This window comes from Anomaloglossus baeobatrachus, chromosome 10, assembly GCF_048569485.1.
Source record: "Anomaloglossus baeobatrachus isolate aAnoBae1 chromosome 10, aAnoBae1.hap1, whole genome shotgun sequence".
NCBI classification, from domain to species: domain Eukaryota; kingdom Metazoa; phylum Chordata; class Amphibia; order Anura; family Aromobatidae; genus Anomaloglossus; species Anomaloglossus baeobatrachus.
This window is the reverse complement of record NC_134362.1, coordinates 161,484,992-161,502,592: the sequence shown is the minus strand read 5'-3', so window position 1 is coordinate 161,502,592 and position 17,601 is coordinate 161,484,992. Positions and strand designations below refer to the sequence as shown.

Here is a 17,601-nt window from a genome sequence, read left to right as displayed (position 1 = left end):
CCCTTCTGGCAGCCGATGATATAATCATTTCTTACTTTCCCTGAAGAAGAAGTCTTTTTAGCTACTCTACTTTGCAGTTGCAAAGGTTCTGCTCTTTTCCTGACAAGCAGGTAAGAAAGAAATGTCTATTGATTGTTGTTAAGGGAGAGGAGTGTCACAATCCGGAGAACTAGTTTCTGCAAGCAAGGTAACAGTTTTTGATAATTGTGCACCATTACACATTTTGCTTTCTGGCAATATACCCTCTTGCTTCCATGAAAAATGCAGAAAAAAACCCCAAAATGGCTACTTAAAGGGGATCTGTCAGCAGGTTTTTAGTATCTAATCTGAGAGATGGAGACCCTGATTCCAATGATGTGTTACTTAGTTGATACAGGTTAAATCATATCAGCAGGAAATAATCACTGGATGACTAGTAAACCTGCTGCCTTCTAGTCCAGCCACGCCCCCACAACTGATTAACAGCATTGTGTGCACACTCTGCATAGGCAGAAAGCTGCCAATCAGTGGTAAAGGCGGGGTTATACAGAGCTCAGCAGTCAGAGAATTGGTAAATTGGCAGCAGAGATAACAGAGATTTTCTGTAGTGCCACAATTTGTAGGCTCTTTGGCAGCCATATGAAAAGCTCACTGCTGCTCTCTCTTTCTTTCTCGCAGCAGAAAGTCACAGCATTTTCTGATACATGGTCAGCAACTGTATAACATTTAGATAATGGGTCCTTCTTCGAGTGCACACCACCCCCTACCTCCCAAACCTTCATGGGAGGGTAGGGCACTCCGGAAGGGGGTATGGTCAAACCGCTGGCGGGAATGGCACCTTCTTCAATATTGCAAGTCCTGAGACAATGAGGATGGCTGCATCGGGCCAACCTCAGAGCTGCGCCTGCTGCGCAAAAGCAGAGATCATGCAAGCACGCGCTCATCGCCTAGGAAACCAGCCACCTCTGAGACTGCAGCAGTGGCTGGAAACCATGGCAGCGAGCAGTAAACTAAAGAATGAAGAATCCCTCAGTTCTTGAGAATGGAGACTATTTTCAATAGAGGATAAATTGCAAAGTTTCTTGTTTTTACCCATGTAATAAGATCTGACAACCCCACTATCATCCAGGTAATTAGTACCCAGAAATACGTTTTTGAGAAAGGGATTTTCCTTCAGAATGAGTATAATTATTTATCTCAATGTCTGTGGTTGTCTTTATACCTCACCAAGAACTAGTGCCCCATAGAGATGTAATAAAGGGAAACTAATCGTAGACTAAACATAAGTGTATTTTACACTGACCACCGACTCCCCCCCCCCCCAGTGATCCAGAGATTGGGACTCTACAGCCAAATCTTGATTGGAATGGAGGTGCACATGCTCTACTCCATTCATTGTCTATGGTACTGAAAAAAGCAGAGTATTCAGATATTTCCAACAGTTCAAAGAGAATGAATGGTGTGGAGGTGTGCATGCTCTGCTCTATTCATTATACAGGATATGGAAGCTGTCAGCTATTTCTGACAATTCTATAGACAATGAAGTGTAGGTGTACAAAGCTCTGCTCCATTCTGTCACGCCAAAGGATCGCCCAGCGTGGGGCGCAACACAAAGAGAAAACCAGGGACGATGTAAAAGAAGGCCCTGGTGACAGGAGGTGATTCCGCTTCCCTCTCCCTAACACTTATCCAAGCACTCCCTAATGTCCCTTGACAGGTCAAATGCTTCTCCTGCGCCGTCACGTTTCTAGGCCCTCCTGGCCCTGAACTCACCCTATCTAGTGTGTAGGGCCACCACTAGTCTCACTAATACAATAAAACAACATAAAGAAAGTAAGACAAAGAGGTGGGGAAAACACAACTAAGAGCACGCCACAGCTTCTTTAACTGGAAACTTCACAGCTGTAACTGAAAACAAACACCTCAGCTACTCCAGAGACTGCCTCCTTCAAAAGTGGTCAGTATAGAAGATCTATCACTGGCATGGAGTGAAGCCAGGAGTGGGTAAATACAGTGGATGGGAGTGAGGATAAAATGCTGCACTTGGGATTAAAGCTATGAGTAATCTCAGCCAGCAGGGAAACTATTGTGAATGTCAGTTATGCTTTTGCTGCTGTGAGGCTCCCTCTTGTGGCCAGGACTGGTTTGGACAGAGACCAGGTGTGCTGGAGCAATGGGCGTTTCCATTGCTCTCTCTCTGCCTATTTAAACCTTGGCCTCCTGGCAGTCTGAGCCGGTTATCATTGTCCTGTAGCTCACCAGCCTTTTCATCTTGCGTCTGACCACATCTACCCTAGATAAGTGCTTGATTCTCTCTTATGTTGTTTTTGTTCTCATCTGAGTTGTCATTTGCTGTGGTTGTTTTCAGTTTATTTGCATGTAGGGATCTTCCCTCTCAGTTGCTTAGCTGGGAAGCTCCCTGCAGCTATGTTTGAAGTTTTTGCTCCTATAAGTCCATGTGTTTGTTGCTTCTTTAATTTGTAATTGTTCCTGTTTTCTCTTCATTGGTATGACAAGAGCGCCTGATATAAAATGGAGTGCAGACCGTGCCATCTGAGGACCTTTTTGTACTATCAGATATTTGGGGTTTTGTAGGGTTTTTCTCTGGCCACCATCAGCCCCTTTCCTATTTAGTTAGTCGGGCCTCACCTTTGCTGATCCTATCATCCATCTGTGTATTGTGTTTTCCTATATCACCGCAGTCTTTGAATGTGGGGGGCTTGCTATAACATTTGGGGTCTATTTCTGAGGCAGAGAGTTATTCATCCTTCCTTCCTTTAGGATAGCTAGTTCTCCGGCTGGGTTCGCGGTGCATAGGATCTTAGTTCACCCCTCAGCTACTTCTAGTGTTGATGGTTAGTAAGGGGATGGCGGCCAGATTAGTTGCCAATGCTCTTGTCACCTTTTTGCCAATGATCTATTGTAATCTTCCATGGTTCCGGATCATAACAGGAAACCCCTTCAGCATGAAATGAAAATAAATCCACTCCAATAGAAGGTGTATAATGTGGACACAACGCACTTGTGATACATTCATTATCTATGGGACTGCCAAAGAAAGCAGAGCACAGTACTTGGCTATTCTGACAGTTCTATAGGTAATGAATAAAGTGTAGGTGTACAAAGCTCTGCTCCATTCTGTCACGCCAAAGGAACACCCGGAGTGCGGCACAACACAGAGAAAACCAGGGAAGATGTAAAAGATGGCTCTGGTGATAGAGAGAAGGAAGCGGAGTCACCTCCTAACACTTACCTCACTTACCTGAGTCTAATCCATGCACTTCCTAATGTCCCTTGACAGGTCAAATTCCTTCCCTGCGCCGTGCCTAGACCCTCGCTGGCTCTGATCTCACCCTATCTAGTGTACTGGTCTGCGAGACACTAGTCTCACTACTACAATAAAACAACATGAGGAAAGTAACACAAACAGGTCGGGAAAAACACAACTAAGAGCACTCCACAGCTTCTATAGCCAGAAACTTCACACCTGTAACTGAAACGAACACCTCAGCTGCTCCAAAGACAGGCTCCTTCAAAAGTAGTTAGTATAGAAGATCTATCGGTATGGAGTGAATCCAGGTGAGGGTAAATATAGCGGAAGGGACTGAAAATAAGATGCTGCAGCTGGGATTAAGGCTATGGGCAATCTTAGCTAGAAAGGAAAGGCTTCTTAACCCCCCCAGCATCAAATGACAGTAAATCCACTCCAATACATGTGGACACAACACACTTGTGACACATTCATTATCTCTGGGACTGCCAGAGAAAGCAGAGCACAGTACTTGGCTATTTCTGACAGTTCTAAAGATAAAGAATGGAGCAGACGTTGGGCATGCATACCTCCACTCCATTCAGCCCGTCCTTGGAGTTCCAGAGTTCAGATCTTTTTTTTTGTAAATATTATTGACTATAGTGCCTTTAAGGTGTAATTCCCAAAATATAATTCATAGATATGGGATAACTTTCCGACTGCTGTGGGTGGAACCACTAAGACTCCCCCAGTGTTTCAATATCAGGATTCTAGAAATTCGAGAACGGAGGTGAATGAAGTAGAGGAGGCATGCTTGACCTCCACTCCATTCATGGTCTATAGGACTGTTGGAAATAGCTGAATACTATACTCTGTTTTCTCTTGCAGTCCTACATATAGTGAATGGAGCAGAACATGCTAACGTCTCTCCGGTCATGACTGGTCTGCAAAGCTTCCTTATTAGGGTTCTAAAGTCACAATTTTGGAATTGTTGGGGGTTCCAGCGATGACCCGCTAACGATCCATACCTTATGGATAGAGGATAACGTTATACTTTGGAAATTATCCATTAAAGACTCGGAATTCGACCAGACTTGAATTATTACGGGGATGAGATTTACTCCGGAGCTAAGATAAACCTTGGTCATCCATTACCAAACTTGTCCACAAAGTAACTGTTCACACCAGGCTGCCCCCTATAATAAACAACTCGGGCGCGCCGTTCCCACACCATCATGCATATGCACGGAGCAATTAGCACGTATCATCGCGGCCACTCAAGCACAAGAACATTTAACCTCTTGGGCTCGGAGGAGAAGTAATGTGTTTTCACGTGCGGTGACCCCGTGCGGTTGTGGAAGTGTTCAGTCACACTTCTGAAATAATGGAAGAATACACGAAGGCGAGGGAACGCAGCGCTTCTTTTATTTCTTCCTAAAGTCCTCTTTACCATCGTTACTAGAAATCTAGAAATAATAAAAATAAAAAATTATTTCTTAACTTTTTCTTAATCCGTAACATTTATCTCCGATGCATTTATGTGCACGGTAATCTCCTTAGGCTATTTGTAGCTTATTCAAAAGATCACAACTTTTCTCTGATTTCCCAGATGCTTTATGAATTCCCCGGGATGGATTTGTGCTTTTTTTATTTTCACGAAGAGATGCGTTTAGATAGACCCCACATGTAAAGGCAAAACAGGAGAAAACTGCAATATACAGGAATCTAGTTAGTACGTCCTGGCACTCTGCTCACTTCTCTGAGGTCTGTGACCCACAGACTTAGGCAAGCCAGCAAGAGCTAATGTCTGCAAGTCTGCTTGTTAGTCTCTTTGATCACATGCTGTGGGGGATCCAATCATGTTCGCTCCCATCCTATATATGCTGGCTGGACTATTTCATTAATTCCACTGTAACGATCTCACCGCCAGCAGATCCAGGAAGGCGGTGAGTGTCCAAGAGTAGAATGGACTCACTAGACCACAGGGTAAAACCCAAACCTACCCTTTAGCAGAGGGAGGGGCTTGACTAAGCGCAAGCCGCAAGGCGGGACGCCAGTTGCTTGCCCTGTGAGTGTCAACTGGGACTGTGGCAGCTGAGTGGGGCAGGGTGAGGTTGGGGCTACACGGGGACTACTGCGATCCTCGAGTGACACTCTGCTCACGCTGGCAGCACAGCGGGAGCAGAGTGTCAATGCCACTGAGGTCCGATAGAGCGATCGGACCACAGCTGCGGGGGGCGGGCCGACACTAAGGAGGGGTGGGCTGGCGCTGCGGAGGGGAGGGCCGGCACTGAGGAGAGGAGGGGCTTGACTAAGCTCAAGCTGCAAGGCTTCAGGATATCAGGGTACATCACGCGGCAGGATATCAGGGTACATCACGCGGCAGGATATCAGGGTACATCACGCGGCAGGATATCAGGGTACATCACGCGGCAGGATATCAGGGTACATCACGCGGCAGGATATCAGGGTACATCACGCGGCAGGATATCAGGGTACATCACGCGGCAGGATATCAGGGTACATCACGCGGCAGGATATCAGGGTACATCACGCGGCAGGATATCAGGGTACACCACGCGGCAGGATATCAGGGTACACCACGCGGCAGGATATCAGGGTACACCACGCGGCAGGATATCAGGGTACATCACACCGTAGGATATCAGGGTACATCACACCGTAGGATATCAGGGTACATCACACCGTAGGATATCAGGGTACATCACACCGTAGAATATCAGGGTACATCACGCGGCAGGATATCAGGGTACATCACGTGGCAGGATATTAGGGTACATCACACCATAGGATATCAGGGTACATCACACCATAGGATATTAGGGTACATCACGCGGCAGGATATCAGGGTACAGTACCATCACACGGCAGGATATCAGGGTACATCACACCGTAGGATATCAGGGTACATCACACCGTAGGATATCAGGGTACATCACGTGGCAGGAACACAAATACAGGACACAGGACCAGGCTAGAGTCCAGGGGGATTGCCAGTAACTGGATACGCCGGTCCCTGAATACGCAGATACCTGAAGGCCCGGGACAATGGGTAATGTTATGATCCGGAACCATGGAAGACCACCATAAATCATTGGTAAAAGGTGACAAGAGCATTGGCAACTAATCTGGCCGCCATCCCTTTACTAACCATCAACACTAGAAGTAGCCGAGGGGTGAACTAACATCCTGTGCACCGCGAACCCAGCCGGAGAACTAGCTATCCTAAAGAAAGGAAAGATGAATAACTCTCTGCCTCAGAAAATAGATGAAGAATAGCTAGCCCCCCACATTCAAAGACTGCGGTGATATAGGAAAAACACAATACACAGGTAGATGACAGGATTAGCAAAAGGTGAGGCCCCCGCTGACTAAATAGAACAGGATAGGAAAGGGACTGATGGTGGCCAGAGAAAAACCCTGCAAAAATCCAACAACCTGATAGTACAAAAAGCCCTCAGATCGCTAGATCTGAACTCAGTCCTCTACCAGGCGCTCTTGTCATACCAATGAACAGAAAGCAGGAATCATTACAAATTCAAGAAGCAACAAACACATGGACTAATAGGAGCAACACTCCAAACATAGCTGCAGGGAGCTTCCCAGCTAAGCAACTGAGAGGGAAGATCCCTGCATGCAAATAAACTGAAAACAACCATAGCAAATGACAAACTCAGATAAGAGCAAAAGAACCAAACAACAAATAAAGAGCCAAGCACTTATCTGGGGTAGATGTGGTCTGGAGCAGGATGAAGCAGGCTGGTGAACAAAGAACAACTGACATCCGGCATAGGCTGCCAGCAGACCAGGGTTTAAATAGGCAGAGAGTTAGCAATGGAAATGCCCATTGCTCAACACACCTAGTCTCTGACCAAACCATTCCTGGCCACAAGAGGGAGCCTCACAGCAGCAAATGCAAAACTGACATTCACAACAGTACTCCCCCCTTGAGGAGGGGTCACCGAACCCTAACCAACGCCACCGGGTCACTCAGGATGAGCATGATGGAAGGCGCGAACCAACCTGTCCGCATGAATGTCAGAAGCCACAACCCAAGAGTTATCTTCCTGCCCATAACCCTTCCATTTCACAAGGTACTGAAGCTGTCGCCTACTGCGACGGGAATCCAGAATTTTTTCAACCTCATACTCCAGATCCCCTTGTACCAAACAGGGAAAGGAGGCGCTGCTGCAGGAACTGTTGGCTCCACATGCCTTTTCAACAAGGACTTATGGAAGACATTGTAAATCTTAAATGACACAGGCAGAGTCAAACGGAAAGATACAGGGTTGATAATCTCCGAAATCTTATAAGGTCCAATAAATCTGGGCTTAAATTTAGGAGATGGAACTCTCATAGGAATATTTTTAGAGGACAACCACACCATGTCCCCCACTTTAAACCGAGGACCAACACTCCGACGTCGGCTGGCAAATTTCTGGGCAGATTCTTCGGATTGAAACAATTTATCCACTACCTGCCCCCAAATCTGCTGCATTCTGTTTATCACCGAATCCGCCCCTGGACAATCAGATGCCTCAAGCTGCCCCGAGAGGAACCTGGGGTGATACCCAAAATTGCAGAAAAAGGGGGACACCAATGTGGTAGAGCTAGCTCTATTGTTAAGGGCAAATTCAGCCAAAGGCAAAAACGACAACCAGTCATCCTGATCCGCAGAAACAAAACACCGTAAATAGGTCTCCAGGGTCTGGTTAGCCCTTTCAGTCTGACCGTTGGTCTGAAGATGAAACGCCGAGGAGAAAGACAGCTGAACACCCAATTTGGAACAAAAAGTCCTCCAAAATCTGGATACAAACTGCACCCCTCTGTCAGAAACAATGTTTTCGGGAATACCATGGAAACGAACATGTTGGAAAAACAATGGCACCAACTCTGATGAAGACGGCAACTTAGATAGGGGAACCAAGTAAACCATCTAGGAGAATCTATCACAGATCACCCAAATTACAGTCATGTTCTGGGAGGCGGGAAGCTATGATATAAAATCCATAGAGATGTGCGTCCCAGTTTTCTTAGGTACCGGCAAAGGCAATAATAGCCCACTAGAACGTGAACAACAGGGCTTGGACCTAGAACAAACTCCACACGACTGCACAAAACTACTGACATCCCGGAACAGGGAAGGCCACCAAAAAGAGCGGCCAACAAGATCCCGAGTACCAAAAATGCCAGGATGAGCCGCCAAAACAGAACAATGAACCTCAGAGACAACTCGGTCTCTCCATTGGTCATGGACAAACAGTTTCCCCGTAGGACATCTCTCAGGTTTATCCCCCTGAAATTCCGCCAGTGCCAACCGCAGATCAGGCGAAATGGCCGAGAGAACTACATCATCATTCAGGATAGTAGACGGCTCGACAACCTCCAAAGAGTCAGCACAGAAACTCCTGGAAAGGGCATTGGCCTTAACATTCTTGGTGCCTGGCAAAAAGGAGACCACAAAATTAAACCGGGCAAAAAACAAAGCCCACCTGGCCTGCCGAGGATTCAACCTCTTGGCAGATTCCAGATAGGTAAGATTCTTGTGGCCCGTAAGAACCACAACTTGATGTCTAGCCCCCTCCAACCAATGTCTTCATTCTTCAAATGCCCACTTCATAGCCAATAATTTCCGGTTCCAGACATCATAATTCCGTTCAGAAGGAGCAAACTTCCGAGAGAAAAAGGCACAGGGCTTAAGTTTACCCGAAGTAGCGTCTCGTTGAGACAGAACAGCTCCTGCTCCGATCTCCCCCCACATTCAAAGACTGCGGTGATATAGGAAAACACAATACACAGACAGATGATAGGATTAGCAAAAGGTGAGGCCCTACTGACTAAATAGGACAGGATAGGAAAGGGACTGATGGTGGCCAGAGAAAAACCCTGCAAAAATCCAACAACCTGATAGTACAAAAAGTCCTCAGATCGCTAGATCTGAACTCCGTCCTATACCAGGCGCTCGTCATACCAATGAACAGAAAGCAGGAATCATTACAAATTCAAGAAGCAACAAACACATGAACTAATAGGAGCAATACTCCAAACATAGCTGCAGGGAGCTTCCCAGCTAAGCAACTGAGAGGGAAGATCCCTGCATGCAAATAAACTGAAAACAACCACAGCAAATGACAAACTCAGATAAGAGCAAAAGAACCAAACAACAAATAAAGAGCCACGCACTTATCTGGGGTAGATGTGGTGTAGAGCAGGATGAAGCAGGCTGGTGTACAAAGAACAACTGACATCCGGCATAGCCTGCCAGCAGACCAGGGTTTAAATAAGCAGAGCGTTAGCAATGGAAACGCCCATTGCTCAACACACCTGGTCTCTGACCAAACCATTCCTGGCCACAAGAGGGAGCCTCACAGCAGCAAACGAATAACTGACATTCACAACAGGGTAACCAGACTCAGACAGGTGACCGGACTCAGGGAGTATACTGGACTCGGGAATAGAAGACCCCAACCCTTCAGGAATACTGGACACAGGATCAGGCTGGAGTCCAGGGGGATTGCCAGTATACTGGACTCAGGAATAGAAGACACCAGCCCTTCACGAATACATAGCGGGTTACAAAGACACATACGAAATGCTCCCTCCTCCTATCAGGAAGGAGGAGACTTAAATAGCTGGTGCCTCCCAGCAATAGGCTGGGGACACCTTAACAAGGTGCGCACATCTCTCTATACAAGATAAGGAAGTGTGCGCATGCGCCCCCTAGGCTGAAGAGCAGGAAACCCCACACAACATGTGCAGAGCCTGCAGCTTAGGTGGGAGCAGAGCCAACCATCAGGTGGGCATCCACCGGAAACAACAGCCGAGGACTGCACTTATATGTAGAAAGCATAGAAGAGGAAAGCAGGTAAACTGCACAAAATACAGAGGAACACTGGCATCCGTAGTATTCCTGCGTGACAGCCAGCTATAGTTTACCTATACTGGTCTGGAGAGGTGCTGTCATCCAGACTTACTGATGGTTGTTGTGCATTATTGCTATGAGCGGTTGTGGTGATCCTTGTTGTCTTTTTGCCACCTTCCAGCTCTTGCTTTTGTCCTTAGTCTCTCATTTACCTAAAGTGTAGCAATCTAAGGCTATGTGGGTACATTGCTTTTTTTTTTTTTAGACGCTGCGTTTTTGTGCGTTTTTTTGCCGCTAAAACCGCACAAATACGCACCCGCGGCAAAAACGCAGTGGTAAAAATGCATTGCGTTTTTGGCTGCGTTTTTCAAATGCGTGGGTGGAAAACGCAGGAAACCGCAGGAAAGAATCGACATGCTCATTTTTTTTTTTCTGCACAAAAATGCAGCAAAAGAAAACTGCACTGTGCGGACAACAAAACTAAAATGTCATAAGCTTTGCTGGAGAAGCAAAGTCATGCAGTTTTGAGCCAAAAACACACTGCAAAAATGCGGTAAAAAACGCAGCGTGCACACATAGCATAAAGAGTTAATGCCACAAGGAGATTTTTTCAGGCATCGTCAACTTTCATGGCGGCATCAGGATCTCTGTAAACTACAGAATCTGGCACTCTGTCTGCTAACTTTTGATATCTGTAATCAGTGCAGGGAGACACAGGTGTCAACACAAAGACTTAAGGCTGCTTTACATCAGAAGATCTATCGTGCGATAGATCGTCGGGGTCACGGTTTTTGTGACGCACATCCAGCATCGCTTGCGATGCCGGCCTGTGTGACACCTCCTAGCGAGGCAGTATCGGTCACAAATCGTGAGTCGTGTACTGGTCGTTAGGTTTCATAATATCGTTTAATTTAATTGTTCATCGTTCCCGGGGTAGCACACGCCGCTCCGTGTGACACCCCGGTAACGATGAACATCGCTTACCTGCGACCCGCGGCTCTCGCCGGCTATGTGGAAGGAAGGAGGTGGGCGGGATGTTTACATCCCGCTCATCTCTGCCCCTCCGCTTCTATTGGCCGGCGGCCGTGTGACGTCGCTGTGACGCCGAACGTCCCTCCCACTCCAGGAAGTGGATGTTCGCCGCCCACAGCGAGGTCGGACGGGAAGTAAGTACGTGTGACGGGGGGTTACCGACTTTGTGTGCCACGGGCAGCGATTTGCCCGTGACACAAAAAGGACAGGGGCGGGTACGAGTGATTGTGAAATTGCACAATCAGTCGTACCGTGTAAAGCAGCCTTTAGATGGGTTAGCAAGACCTAATTTCTCTTGGGCTGCTTGTTAGTCTCTTTGATCGCATGCTGTTAAGGAACCAATCATGTTTGCTCCCCTCCTCTATATGCTGGCTGGACTATTCCATTAATGCTAGCTATAGCTTTTCTATACTGGTCTGGTGAGGTGTTGTGATCCAGACTTACTGGTGGTTGTTGTGCATTAATGCTGTGAGCGGTTGTGGTGTTAACCCTTTTTGACTTTTTGTTGCTGCCTTCCAGCTCTTGTTTTTCTCCTTGTCTCTTACTGTTTTGTGTTTTGGTTTCTCCCTGCCTGTATTAAACTGTATTACCATCACATTTCTGCTCGTTACTTCCCTGAGAGAGGGGTACCAATTTAGATCTGGTTAGGAGAATAGCCAGGCACGGGACACAGGTCTCTCCACCATTAGGGGTATCCCTGTGGTTAGGGATAGCATAGGGTCCCCTGTCCCTTGCGATCCTGCAGTCATATCATGACGACTGTTTTGTTCGTCCTCAGGCTGACTGTTGCCAAGTTGCCACTTATTTGCTAAGTTATTAGTGTAAAAGGGTCGTTAAAAGGTTTTTTGGTGATAACTTGTGATTGGTGGGGTCCTGGAGCTCATACTGATCAGCAGTAGAGGGCACTTTTATCGCCTATAGGTTCAGCTCACTTGGCTTACGTTAAGGTATCACAGGAGCAGTTTTGATAAGAAGGCATCATGCAGCGTTTTATCTGCTGGTCTTCTCAGTGACAGGCTCCTACTATGTAATCCCCTCCTATATTCAGAAGCTCTTGCTTCACAGATTCCCTTTAATCTAAGTCCCTGCCCCGTTTTATACTCACCCTCCAGCGTCTTTATCTTTTTCCATCATTGATATGGACAGTCTCCAGTGATTTGTGACCTGCTGGTAGATCCAGTGTTTCATGGAGAGCGCCAGAGCTCACAATGCCGTACAAGTCTATGAGAGCCTTGTTCTGGCTCTCATAGACTTGCATTTTGAGCTTGTGACGTTACATCAGACCAGTCAGAAGTTACGAGCAGAAGATGGTGCCGCAATGGCTGGAGCTGCCCTGAAAAAGGATGAAAATGCTTGAGGGTGAGTATAAGACTGGGAGCAGGGGCCTTAAAAGGGGTTATCCGGCTTCTTTTGACTTTTTTTCATTATTACCCTATCGGGCTACATTGGGGCAGGTAAGTAGAGACCACTTACCTGCCCTGCTGTCAGCCCCTCTCCCCCGGCTCAGAGCGGTCATGTGACCGCTCCTGCTGCGATTTTGCTGCTTCCGGTCATTTCATGTCAACATGGGCAGGGCCATGTTGACATGCAAATCTGGAACAGCATGTCGCCTCCCTGCTGGGCTGTACAGTGCGTGGAGTAACCGCCCCCCATCCCTGCACCCTCCCACACATTGCCCAGCACCCCGTACTCTGCCCACAACCTCCCACACACTCCGTAGTCTCCCTCCCCCGCCTCCTGTGCCCAGCTACGTGCGCCCTGAATTCCAGCCGATTCAGTGTCCAGTTCAATAAGGCAAGGAACACTTGCTGTCAGATACACTGTCAGCGCTGTGTCCCCAGCTCTTTATCATGTTTACTGCCTGACGCCCGGGGAACTGTCTCCCCCCCCCCCCCCCCGTGCGCGCTGTCTGTGTCATGATGGGTCACCTGTGTGTGTGCATCAGTCTGTGTCCCGCACCAGCCCCGTGGATGCCCGCACTGCAGCGTGTCAGTGTTTCCCCCCTCTGCAGTATAAGCTGCTTCTCACCCTGCAGTGCGTGCAGCCGCGGGGATGACGAGCAGTCTGTGTCCCATTCCCTGCCAGCCCCGCAGCTGCCCGCACTGCAATGTCAGTGTCTGCCCGCAGTATCAGCAGCTTCTCACGCCGCGGGGCTGGCAGGGAGCGGGACACTGACTGCTAAGGTTAGATGAGATAATTACCTGCTGTGACGATCTCCTGCCTCATGAGGTCACCGCGGTCACTGCCTTCTCTGCCCATCTCGCGGGCGGCCCGAGACTGTCACTAGCAGTGACGTCACAGGCTCTCGCGATACTGCGTAGAACGCGGCGGGCATAGCAGTCAGTGACAGCGCTGACGTCAGCAGAGCAGGAGATCGTTACTGCAGGTAATGATCTCATCTAACCTCCTGATGGCAGCGCTCGTCATTCGCTGCAGTGACCTGGGCTGACCTATTGATGTTAGCTCAGGTCACTGCACGGCTCTCCCAGCCAATGGGGAACATTTTGTTCTTCATTGACTGGGAGTCTCATTGACTATGGTATGGATCGCCGTGCAACCCCCATATTGGATTACGCCGGACCCGGATTTGATTGTTCTTGTCAATAAATTGTTGAAAGAGGGAATGTGGGGAGTGTTTTTTCAAATAAAACTTTTTTTTGTTGTCTATTTTTTATTTCTTACTGACTGGGTTGGTGATGTCGGGTATCTGATAGACGCCTGACCTCACCAACCCCAGGGCTTGATGCCAGGTGACATTACACATCTGGCATCAACCCCATATATTACCCCGTTTGCCAACGCACCAGGGTAACGGGATGAGTTGGGGCAAAGCACCAGGATTGGCACATCCAATGGATGCGCCACTTCTGGGGCAGCTGTAGCCTGCTATTTTTAGGCTGGGGAGTGTCCAATAACGGTGGACCTCCCTAGTCTGAGAATACCAGACCACAGCTGTCCGCTTTACCTTGGCTGGTGATGCAATTTGGGGGGGACCCCACGTTTTTTGTTTTAAATTATTTAATTTTAAATAACAGCGTGGGGTGCCCTCTGTTTTGGATTACCAGCCAAGGTGAAGCTGTCAGCTGTGGTCTGCAGGCTGCAGCCGTCTGCTTTACCCTAGCTGGCTACAAAAGATAGGGGGGACCTCACGTCGTTTTTTTTTTAATTATTTATTTATTTATTGGCTAAATACAAGGCTAAGCACCCTTTAGTGCCACATGAAAGGCACTAAAGGGTGCCAGCTTAGAATATGCGGGGGGTTAGGACATTATATTGGTCTTTCTCATCTATTATCTATCCCTCTATCTATCCCTTGATTCATTCATCCATCCCTCTATTTATCCCTCTAGCTATCTGTCTATCTATCCCTCTATCTAGCTGCTTCCGTTTTTTTGCAGTATGAAAAAAAATAGGAAGGTACGCAGATGACACACGGACCATAAACGGAACGGATGCCACACAGTTGCATCCGTGAAAAGACATGACCATTTTTTTGCAGACCGCAAAAACTGGGCAGTCCTGTGAATGTAGCCTAATCAAGAGGCTTATGAGGGTGATGTATTTAATTACAAAAAACTGTTTTTTCTTGGTGTATGTGTTTATTTACTATCACTTACAGATTACTAAGGGGGGGGGGGGGGGTGTCTCATAGACCCTGACGATTAATATCTGGCTTAGAGGCAGCTGTGGGCTGTGATTAACTTCATATTACCCTGATTGCCACCGCCCCAGAGCAACCAGGAAGAGCCAGGTAAAGTGCTGGGATTGTCACATCTAATGGATGTGACAATCCTGAGTGGCTGCAGGCTGCTATTTTTAGGCATGGGGCGGCTCAATAAATAGGGGTCTCCCCAGCCTGACAATACCAGCCCCCAGCTTTTGTGGTTTATCATGCCTGGGTACCAAAATTCGGGGGGACTGAATTTCGTTTATTTTTAAATTATTTTTGTAAATCAAGAAAAAAGCCGCATGCAGTTCCTCTTATTTGGATACACAGCCAAGATAAGCGCACGGCTGGGGGCTGCATACTGTAGCCATATGCTTTTTCTGTTCTTGGTGTCATAATATGGGAGAAAAACACAGTGAAAAATTTTATGCGTTTTATACCACAATAATGATCCGCAGAGTTGAATTGCTTTCCCTCTCATCAACCGTCTTGGCGCCCGTGATTGGTTGTAGGCAGATGCTGTCACATACGCTAAGGGTGCGTCTGACTGCAACCAACCACAGGAGACAGGACAGCCGGAGGACGGGGAAAGCAGTGCATATGAATGAGCAGTAATTAGCGGCCCAGCAAGTGAAGGAGAAGCCACGGGAGCAGTGTACAGCTGCAACGGAGCCTCGGTCAGTATGAAGCGCTTTCTTCTTTTTTTTTTTTTTTTTTTACTTTACTATTAATTTTTAATTTCACAAGTGCCTGATCCTGATCACACATCCGGAATCCAGGGCCTGGTTCTGCCCAACAATAGCCTCTGATACTCTGAAAAGTGGGCTGTTTACTCCTACACTGACTGATAGAACGAGTTTTTTCAGTAGCTACTCTGAAAAGATGACGCAAAGTTTCGTGAACCTCCATTTTCAACAACCCACAAAGTACAGTTTCATCAACACAGTATGATAGCCCCGACACAACCCACCACATTTTATAATGGCTCACACACAGTATAATGCGCTTCACATAGACATCCAAATACTATAATGTCCCCCTCATACAGCCCAGCAAACTATATTTTGGCCCCTACACAGATCAAAACAGTATAATGGCTGCCCCACCTAATGATTAAAAAAATTACTCCAATCTTCGCAGCAGGTGTCCTGAATGTTCGGCACTGGTCTGCAGAGGGTGCGTTGAAGTGACATCATTGTGCCCTCTGCACTGAGACATCAAAGCTCATATGCACAGGGAGAATAATGGAGGAGGGAGCCGTCAGATCATTGCTTTCAATTATATTGGCATTTATCGTTCAGTTGAACGTGCAATACAGGACGGAGGAGGGTCCAGTGCAGACCCTGGAACTGGCCCCCTGACCCACAGGTCCCTTAGTAGCAACGTGGTCTGCCGCCATGAGCGGTACACAACTGTATATATCTTTCAATTTTAAATAAATATATATATATATATATATATATATCTAATATATAAAGCGGAGTGTGTGTGTGTGTGTGTGTGTGCGTGCGTGTGTGTATGTCCGCTAAAGGAATCCGCACTCTCATTTACCATAACGTTTTTTTGCACAGATGACCCATGTGACCCAGGGAACGTCGTAGACTACGGTTTCACAGGAAAATTTAACCCTGCACTTTACAGTTACTCTCCAAAAAACATGACTCCATTAAAGTGAATGGAGCCTGGAACTACAGGTTATTAATCTCAGCTGTGACTGGTTACTATAGTAACAAAGGACAGTGTTAGTATAAGAGGTAATAAGATGTCAGTGGGGAGACGGATAGAGAGAGACAGACAGGGAAAGAAAATAGACGGAAAGCTAGAGACAGACGGTGAACGAGACAGACGGTGAACGAGACAGACGGTGAACGAGAGACGGTGAACGAGACAGACGGTGAACGAGACAGACGGTGAACGAGAGACGGTGAACGAGACAGACGGTGAACGAGACAGTGCGGAAATGAAAGCCACCTCACAGACCTGCATCATGCTAGTGGTGACATAGGCATGCTGTGATGTATGACAGCATGCCCAAAATATAATGGAGCCCAAGGAAAAAATAGTGGTCAAGATTTTTCACAAAAATCTGCAGTAACTATATTTTATTGTAGATGATGATGATTCTTATTATTATCGCACTATTTCTTGCTTGCTGCTACACAGTGTAGATATGTGAATCCTCACATCACATGCAGCAGACACAGTTGTCGACAGTCAGAATGAATGGTCATGTGACCACTCGTATGCAATCCGCACACTCCACATTCTGAGCCCAATGTGTCAATTCATATAGTGACACATAGAGGGATAAGCCTGGAGAATCTATGTGCATATATATGTATATGTATACACATAACTATATGACACAAACCACGCACACACACACATGTACCATACATACATGGCGTTTATATCTACTTTAGACTCACATTGGGTGCTATATATAGTCTGCCTCTAAGGCTACTCTCACACATCCGGTTTGAGCCGTGCGGCTCAATCCGGCTGTGAAACCTATGCAACGGATGCGGCGAAAACACCGCATCCTTTGCATAAGTTTTTACATGCGGCCGGTCCGTTTTTTTTCGGTTGCGGCACGCTACTGAGCATGCGCAGTGGAAGAAACCACATGCGGCGGCCGAATGCGGTTTTCTACGCATCGCGCCGCATCCGGCGTCCATAGGCATGCATTGAAAAATGCGCCGCAGCGGCCGGTGCGGGGTTTTTTTTTGCAGGCAACGTTCCATCCGGCTGCGGCATCGGCTAAATCTTCCGCATGCGGCAAAAACCGGA

General features: G+C 47.3%; 1 protein-coding gene across 5 annotated transcripts in view; it reads right to left on the bottom strand.

The window, feature by feature from the left end:
• The window catches only part of FTO (FTO alpha-ketoglutarate dependent dioxygenase), a 406,381-nt gene that overhangs the window by 349,254 nt on the left and 39,526 nt on the right, over positions 1–17,601 (bottom strand). The gene's annotated exons all lie outside the window — the stretch shown is intronic.